Below are 9,782 nucleotides of genomic sequence, written 5' to 3' on the forward strand. Positions count from 1 at the left end.
TCATCATCCACACACTTCCAAAGTTGAGAAACATGGAAGGTGTTGTGAATCTGAATGAGCTCTTCAGGCAAATCCAGCCTATAAGATACCTTGCCAATACTGGAAATCACTCGAAATGTTACAATATATTGGGACCCCAATTTGCCCCTCTTCTTGAAGCGTATTACACCCTTCCAAGGTGATACCTTCAGCAAAACCATGTCGCCGACCTGGAACTCCAACTCAGATCGACGTTTGTCGGCATAAATTTTCTGTGGACTCTGAGGTATCTGTAGTCTCTATCTAATATGTTGAATAAGCTCTGTCATCTGTGATGGATTTTCTAGGTTATAAACCAAAATTACATGTGGTGGAAAACACTTAAACCCTTAAGTTTACATGCAACCTAGAAAGGATCTATGTTTTCTCTATTGATAGCAACTAACTATGAATATCAAGTAAACCCTAGGAGGGAGGCTATGAAATCGAAATTTATACATAAAATTAGGGTTACATACCTTTTGATTATTATTGTAAATAATCAAAGTAGAATCCTTCTTCTAGATCTTGGAAAGTTAACACCAAAGGAATTGATGCCTCTAATGGCGTATACCAAAACCCTAGTAGCAAGAAGACTTGAGGAGAGAGGAGACTTGAGCATAAATTCGGCCTCGATGAAAGCAAGTATAAGTGTCACGAAAATAGGCACCCATGGTGTCCTATTTATACTTGATTAAGTAAACTCCAATGGAAACCAAAGAGTCCTTTGAATGATTATTTCCAATTAATCCTAGAATTAAATCCATATTAATTCTAATTAATCAATTAATCATTACTATTTCTAATATATATTTATCATATAATATATTAATAAATAATATATTTCAATTTCCAATTATTTTATTATTTGTATATAAAACTAAGAAATTATCATCTATCTCCAACTGTCATTCTAATTAGTTACTAGTTTTGAGGGCAACCCAAAAAGGACTTTGCTTCTTATACCAACTTAGTTATTGGCTTAGACACCTTAATCCAACAGTCTCCCACTTAGATAAGTCTGTAACTACAATTGCAAGTATAGACCTTGAAATAAACAGCAAAGAGTGCTTTCCAAAACTACCGCCTAACTCTAATTCAAATAAGCTATTGGCCCTAAGATAAGTGATCAGCTATTACTTCGTTCTTCAAGATATCGTATGAACACGAGACATGGATCATAATCACTCTCATTGTCCAAAATTATGTTTACCGATATCCTAATTTGTAAAGACTTGATTGGACTTCAAATTTAACACATCAATTAGTCCTGGTTGAGCCCAACACTATATATAGTCAACATCAAATTATCGAGGGGCTCAATAATATCGCTTTTCCTGTTAGGGAAAAAGGAACGAATTACATTGACTACATAGTCATATAATTCACACATTAAATCACACATGGAATTACCCTTTGTAACATCTAGTTACAAGATGTGCTTGAGTAAACCAATGCATAACTAATCTTTAAACAATGAACTATATATCTCTGCTTTAAGAATGGTAGATATTATCGTCTTAGAATTACTCATGACAAGATCCATGAAGTAATCTCTAAGCATGGTTTTATCCAATACTTAAAATCCCTATTTTGAAAGTACTCATGAATATTGTAGCAATTCAAATTGCAATATCTTCACCTCAATCGACAATCTACAATCAATTCATGACAGTCTTAATTCACTACTTACTTCCAGAAGTATGATCGACTGTAGAAGTTTGAATAATTTAAATTACTCGGGAAGTGTAAACATGAAAAAAGAAACACTAGAATAAATAATTGAATAAGGCAGTACGATACTCATAAATAATTCTATATTATTTATTCACCAAATCAATTACATTTATTATCTTACAAGTTTCAAACATATCATCTAACTACTAAAACTAATATCGTCTCTTAGGCATATGCTCTTAGCATGCAGGTAGTGTTTGACCCTGCTCAGAGCCTTTGTGAAAGGATATGCAACATTATGTTCTGATGAAACACTCTTTACCAGAAGGTGTCCTTGTTCTACCCGATGTCAAATGTAATGGTACTTTCTTTCGATATGCTTGGCTCTACCATGATCATTTGGTTCGTTTGTCAAAGCAACCGCGCCTTCGTTATCACATAACAATTCCATGGGTTCCTGAATAGTTGGAACGACTCTGAGATCTCCGATAAAGTTCTTCAACCAAGCCGCTTCCTTCGATGCTTCACTCGCTGCAATGTACTCAGCCTCACATGTGGAACCAGCTGTTGTGTTTTGCTTGGAACTTTTCCATGTAATTGCTCCTCCATTCAGCAAGAATACCCAACCAGAGCGCGAAAAAAGATGTCCCGGTCTGTTTGAAAATTAGCATCACTGTAACCACTCAATCTTAGCGTATCACTGCCACCAAGAACTAGGAACATGTCTTTCGTTCTTCGCAAATATTTAAAAAATATTCTTCACCGCAATCCAATAGTCTCTGCCAGAATTTCCATGAAATCGACTAACCATGCTCAAAGCATAAGACACATCAGGGAGAGTACATGTCATTGCATCGATCCTATAGCCGAAGCATATGGGACTCAACTCATGTCAGCTATCTCTTCATCAGTACTTGGACTTTGAGTCTTACTCAACTTGATAGTACTATGAATAGGAAATCCCCCTTTCTTTGAATTCTCCATACTGAAAAGCTTCCGAATTTTATCCAATTATATGCTCTGGCTAAGACCAATAAGACGATTCTTTCTATCCAAATGAATCCTTATTCCTAGAATATAGGATGCTTCCCCTAGATCCTTCATAGTGAAACACTTCCCAAGACAAGACTTAACTTCTTGCAAGGTTGGGATTTCGTTTCCTATAAGGAGTATGTCGTCAACATTCAAGACTAGGAAATTCACTATACTCCCACTAGCTTTGACATATACACATGATTCATCTTCACTTCTAGAGAACTCAAACTCTTTCACTCTCTCATGGAAGTAGAGATTCCAACTGTGAGATGATTGTTTTAATCCATAAATGGATTTCTCAAGCTTACACACCCTATTACGAAACTTGGCATGTATAAAACCCTCTGGCTGACTCGTGTAGACGTCCTCATATAACTCCCTATTAATGAAAGTGGTTTTAACATTCATCTGCCAAATTTCATAATCATGAAATGCAACTATAGCAAGCATAATCTTGATAGACTTTATCTTAGCTACTGGTGAAAAGGTCTCATCATAGTTAAACCCTTGGGTTTGAGTAAATCCCTTTGCAACCAGCCTAGGTTTATAGGTGTGTACATTCTCATCTATGTCAGTCTTCTTTTTAAATATCCATTTACACCCGAATGTCTTTCGACCAGGCACGTGATCAACTAAGTTCGATAGTTGGTTATCATACATGGACTGAATCTTAATGTCCATTGCCTCCTTCGATTTAGCAGCCTCAGGGCCTGCCATTGCTTCCTTATAGTTAGCGGGTTCATCCAAATTTACCAGTGTACGATCACTGACAAACGTGTCACCATCTGCAGTAATATGGAAACCATAGAACTCATACAGCATGCTAACCCTACTAGAACGACGAATGGGTAATGAGTTGTCAATTGGGTCAAGTGGAATCTCTTCCTCATGTTGAGTGCTAGTGTTGTCTGAGGTTCCTTCATTGGATGACTCCTGAATTTCTTCAAGATCAATAGCACTCCCATTGTCCTCTTTGAATATGAGCTCTTTCTCGCGAAAGACTCCTCTTCGATCTACAAAGACCACGTTATCACTAGGTCTGTAGAACAAGTATACAAAGGACTTCTATGGATAGCCAATGAAATAACAATTCTTGGCTCTGGGTTCAAGTTTATCGTGCGTCTCTCGTCTTACGAGTGCTTCACAACCCCAGACCTTGATATGTGCGAGCGAGGGAGCTTTCCCTGTCCACATGTCATGAGGTGTTTTGGCAACCTTCATTGTTGGAACAAGATTCACGATATGGGCGGCTGTCTCTAAGTCATACCCCCATAAATGAATAGGAAGAGAAGCTCGACTCATCATGGAACAAACCATGTCAAGTAAGGTTCGATTATGCCTCTCAGCTACACCATTAAGTTGTGGTGTTCTGGGAGGAGTCAATTATGAAACAATTCCACATTCATTAAGATAGTCGTAGAACTCGATACTAAGATACTCACCACCTCTGTTAGATCTGAGCATCTTTATCTTCTTGCCTAATTGATTCTCGACCTTGTGCTTAAACTCTTTGAACTTTTCAAAGGTTTCTGATTTATTTTTGATTGAGTAGATATAGCCAAATATGCTATAATCATCTGTAAATGACACGTAGCATCGATTGGCATCTCTTGTGGTGGATTTGAAAGGGCCACATACATCCAAATGGATTAGGTCCAACAATCCTTCACCTCTTTCACATGATCCAGTGAAAGGTGATTTTGTCATCTTGCCCAAGAGACAAGATTCACATTCATCATCTGTCCTAAGATCAAATGATTCCAACACTCCATCCTTTTGGAGTTGGTCGATACATTTCTTGTTTATGTTCCCAAGACGACAATGCCACAAACATGCTTTGTCCACACCATTAGAGGAATCAATATGAAACACAATATTTCTCAGGTTATCAACACAAGTCACAGTTTCATACACACCATTAGAAGGTGAAGCTTCAAACATAAAAACACCATTATGATAAGCAGAAATAGAACCAACTTCATTATCAAATGAATATCTAAAACCATGTCTAATAGTGCATGAAATGAAATAATATTTCGTGTCATATCTGACAAATAACAACAATTAAGCAAATTAACCCTAACAGCACTACTAAGCATAAGCCCAGATGTTCCAATCTTGGTAACAGGTGAAGATCCCCTAACCCCATTGATTAGATTGAGCTTCCCATGCGCCACCACCTCACTTTCGCTTAGTCCCTGCAAATCAGAACAAATGTGGAAACCACATCCTGTGTCAAGGACCCAAGAATGAGAAAGTTGTGTGTTATTCACTTGAATAGTGTAAATACCTGAAGAGGACGCGTTGATCTTGCCATCCTTCAAGTCCTGAAGGTACTTAGGGCAGCTTCTTCTCCAGTGACCCCTTTTCGCCACAATGGAAGCAAGTGGCCTCTTTTGGATCGTTGACCGTAGGGAAATCAAAGTTAGGCTTCGACTTTGACCCACTACTAAACCCTCCAGCATGGGCCTTCCCTTTCCTGGCGGATTGGGAAGGAGCCTTTGTTTTCTTCCTTTTTCCAGATCTAATGGAAAGGACATGAGCATTTGTTACATTAGAGGTATGATTTTTCTTCATCCCCAACTCGGCAGTTTCCAACAAATTATGAATCTTAGTCAATTTCGTCTCTGTATTGTTCAAATGATAGGTCAGAACAAACTGATCATAACTAGGAGGTAATGAGTTAAGGACCATATTAATGGCCAACTCATCATCAAACAACACATTGAACTTATGGAGTTCCACCATGTATCTTTGCATCTTTTGTACGTGAGGGCAAACAGGATCTCCTTCCTTGAGTTTGCACGCCATGAAAGCTTTGACCACTTCGAATCGCTCTTGTCTCACCTTCTTGTCGAACTTTCTAGCAAGGTCGAGAGCCATCTCGTATAGCTAGTAGTCCTCACAGAACTTGGCCAATTCAGGTGCCATAGTGGCCACCATGATGCAAGCGACCTTTGTGGCATCATCAGAATGTTTTTTGAATGAGGCAATTTCCTCAGGAGTAGCAATGGATACATCGATTTCGACAAGAGGCTTTTCGAGGACATATTCCTTGCCCTCATAACGAATAGTCATCTTCAAGTTCCTCATCCAATCCATGTAGTTGGGATTGGTGAGCTTCTCTTTCGACAAAATCGAGAGTAGAAGTTCGAATGGGAGGATTCGACTTGAGAAGCAATGAGTTCACCATTTCCAGACATCTTTTAGAGAGACACAGTTTTAGTTAGTAATATAAGTCCTTAATATTTTAACCCAAAATAAATACTCAAGGCTAGGATCCAAAATAAAATTCACAACATTGAAGAGGGATGTCATAATCTAATTGTGAATTTATTAAGGTAGGAAATACAAAATTTCCCAATTTCAATCTAGCATGAAACTCCTAGATCCTTTGAGATTCATTGAATCTTATCAATGACATGTTTAATCTCAGATTATGCTCTTCAAATTTGTGACTGGGATGCCGAGAATCACAAATAAGATGTGAATAAGCATGCAAACCCGCTTGACCACCTCGATGTCATTTATCATCTCAAATTAATGTGTCGGTAAACCACAAGCGCTCCATTAACAGTAATAAATTTCAATTTGTCCATCACTCAACTTTATAGTCCCAAATTAATGTGTCGGTTAACCACGCACGCTCCCCTAACGACTTATAACGAGTGATGTGCGTTTTCATGGACTAGCATACAGTTCACATTTTTTCTTAAAGTAACTCGAATGGGGATTTATTTAAAAGGTCCCAATAGTTTAATAGCATCATACTTTTAAGAGGTTATGTCCTATCAAATCCGTTCGACTAACGACCATCCACCATACAAGGGAGCGGTGGGTGAGAGTGGACACCCATTCAACGGTCATTTTATAGGTCGCTTCCTTATACCCCCTTAGAGTATGGCTTCATGAATGAGTCGTACTAGCGATTTGACTGGCTTATCTTATACATATAATATATTAAACTTTTAATCATGTATATATATATATGTATATATATATATATATATATATATATATATATATATATATATATATCGTATAAGGTGTATTTTAAACTTTTCAAAATACTAGGGCTTAAAATTAATTTTTTCGAATTAAAAAATTAATAATAATTAATTTTAAACTAAACAATGATTAAATATTTTATCTTAATTAGACAATTAATTAAATAAATTTAAATCATATTATTTACCAATTAAAAAATTAATTAAATAATTTAATTTCATGGATTAAATAATTATTTACCAATTAAACAATTAATTTAAATAATTCATATTTAATCCTAGTCCCTTATACTTCTTTTGATCAGTTCATTTTAGTGCACAGTCAAATAGAAAAACTAAGGCTCTAATATCACTCATGGGTTTTATAGGTTATAAACAAAAATTAAATGTGGCGGAAAAACACTTAAACCCTTAAGTTCATATGCAACCTAGAAAGGATCTATGTTTCTCTATTGATAGCAACTAATTTTAAATATAAAGACAACCCTAGGGGAGAGGCTATGAAATCGAAATTAATACATAAAATTAGGGTTACATACCCTTTGATTATTATTGTAAATAATCAAAGTATAATCCTTCTTCTGGATCTTGGAAAGCTAGCACCAAAGGAATGGATGCCTCTAATGGCTTGTACCCAAAACCCTAGTAGCAAGAAGACTTAAGGAGAGAGGAGACTTGAGAATAAATTCGGACTCTATTAAATCAAGTATAAGTGTCACGAAAGTAGGCACCCATGGTGTCCTATTTATACTGGATTAAGTAAACTCCTATAGAAACCAAAGATTCCTTTGAATGATTAATTCCAATTAATCCTAGAATTAAATCAAAATTAATTCTAATTAATCAATTAATCATTACTATTTCCAATTAATATATTAATCATATAATATATTAATAAATCATATATTTCAATTTCCAATTGGTTTATTATTCGTATAATAAACTAACAAATTATCATCTATATCCAACTGTCATTCTAATTAGTTACTAGTTTTGTGGGCAACCCAAAAAAGGACTTTGCTTCTAATTCAAGAATATACCAATTTAGTTATTGGCTTAGACACCTTAATCCAACAATCTATAGGACTACCCCAGTCCTTCCAATGACTCTGTGACCAACCTCTCCGCAAAAAATTGGGGTACGACACTTTCTCCCATAGAGAAGCTCCAATGGCGGCGCACCAATACGGGAGTGATAGATGGAGTTGTAAGAAAACTCATCTAAAGGAAGGTAGGAGTCCCAACTCCCACCAAAATCTATAACACAAGCTCTAAAAATGTCCTCAAGTGTCCGAATAGTCTGCTTACTCTGACCATTAGTCTGTAGATGATAAGCAGTGCTAAGATGCAATCTCGTACCCAGTGCCTCGTGGAATTTCTCCGAAAAATGAGATGTGAACCGAACATCTCGATTGGATACAATGGAGACTGGAATACCATGTCAAGCAACAATATTGCGCAAATACACATTGGCTAACTTCTCGGCCGAGGAACTTTCTCAAATAGTTAAGAAGTGGGCACTCTTGGTTAGACGGTCCACTTTACCCAAATCACATCAAACCCCTTATCCGACCGAGGTAACTTTGTGATGAAATCTATAGTAATATGTTCCTATTTCCACATGGGAACCTCCAATGGATGCAGCTTGTCATGGGGCCTTTGGTGCTCGGCCTTAACAATCTGACATGTCATGCACCTCTCGACATACCAGACTATCTCTCTCTTCATGCACGGCCACCAGTAACTAAGTCTTAAATCCCGATACATATTGGTGGCTCCAGGGTGTATCAAAAACGTGGACTTGTGTGCCTCCAGCACATTCTGTCTGATCCCGCCAAAGTTCGGTACCTATAGCCGACCGCACCGGGTCAACAATCCACAACTATTGGTAGTAAACCTATCAATCTCACCCCTGATTCGCTCCTGCTTCCAGTTCTCTTTCTTGAATCCCTCATCCTGAGCCTCCCTAATCAAATCTAGTAATGCTAATCAATAGAAATTCTAAGACATAAACCCCCAACTGAGGAACTAACCGACTTGCAGCTCAAGGCATCAACGACCACATTCGCTTTCCCTGGGTTATACAAAATCCCACAGTCATAATCCTTGACCACGTCAAGCCATCTTCGTTGTCTTATGTTCAAATTCGGCTGATCCATGAGATATCTCAAACTCTTGTGATCCGTGTAGATAGTACACCAGACCCCATACAAATAATGCCGCCAAATCTTGAGAGTAAAGACCACTGCTCCTAACCCCAAATCATGTGTCGGATAACGAATCTCATGTGGCTCCAGCTGCCGAGAAGCATAAGCAATAACCTTCTCCCGCTGCATAAGAACTTCCCCCAAACCAGTGATGGATGCATCACAATATACCACAAAATCCTCAACACCCTCAGGGAGGGTTTGTTGGATTTGGTGTCTAAGCCCATAACTATAACTGGGATGTACTTGACTTGATTGTAGCATGGTCCTTTTGGATTTCCTTCACCATTGCAATTTGATAGGATGGACTTTTGAGAATAAGGTTATTTGTCGTTTATTAATATATTATAAGTATAATATATTAATTGAGAAATCATATTATTTAATTAGTATTGATCAAGAATTAATTTGAAATTAATTTAGTGATCAAAAGAGACCAATTAAATATACGGGGACTGATTAAGTAAATCAACGATTCTTATAGTATGGGCTAATGATCCATGGTTAATTAGGATACGCTAAACCAATGACATAATACATGGATAGTCCATGGAGGTTTAACCCATGGAACCTATGTAATATGAAAGGTCATGGTGCATTAGGGTTTGCAAAGATGTAACCCTAGAATTTGTTACACTATAAAAGGAATCCCGTAGAGCCAAAATCGGTTACACCTATCATTCTAAGAGTTTGATATTGATTTTCTGTTAACTAGCTTATTCTCTCAAGCCTCCTGTTGCATTTGGTGTTTGTGACACATTAGAGGCATCACACTTGAGGTGCTAAAGCTTTCTAAGGCCAAGAACTAGAACTACATCAAGAGGTATTCATCTAACTA

The sequence above is a fragment of the Lactuca virosa genome, chromosome 8 (assembly GCF_052849685.1).
Source record: "Lactuca virosa cultivar CGN04683 chromosome 8, Lactuca_virosa_CGN04683_v6, whole genome shotgun sequence".
NCBI lineage: Eukaryota > Viridiplantae > Streptophyta > Magnoliopsida > Asterales > Asteraceae > Lactuca > Lactuca virosa.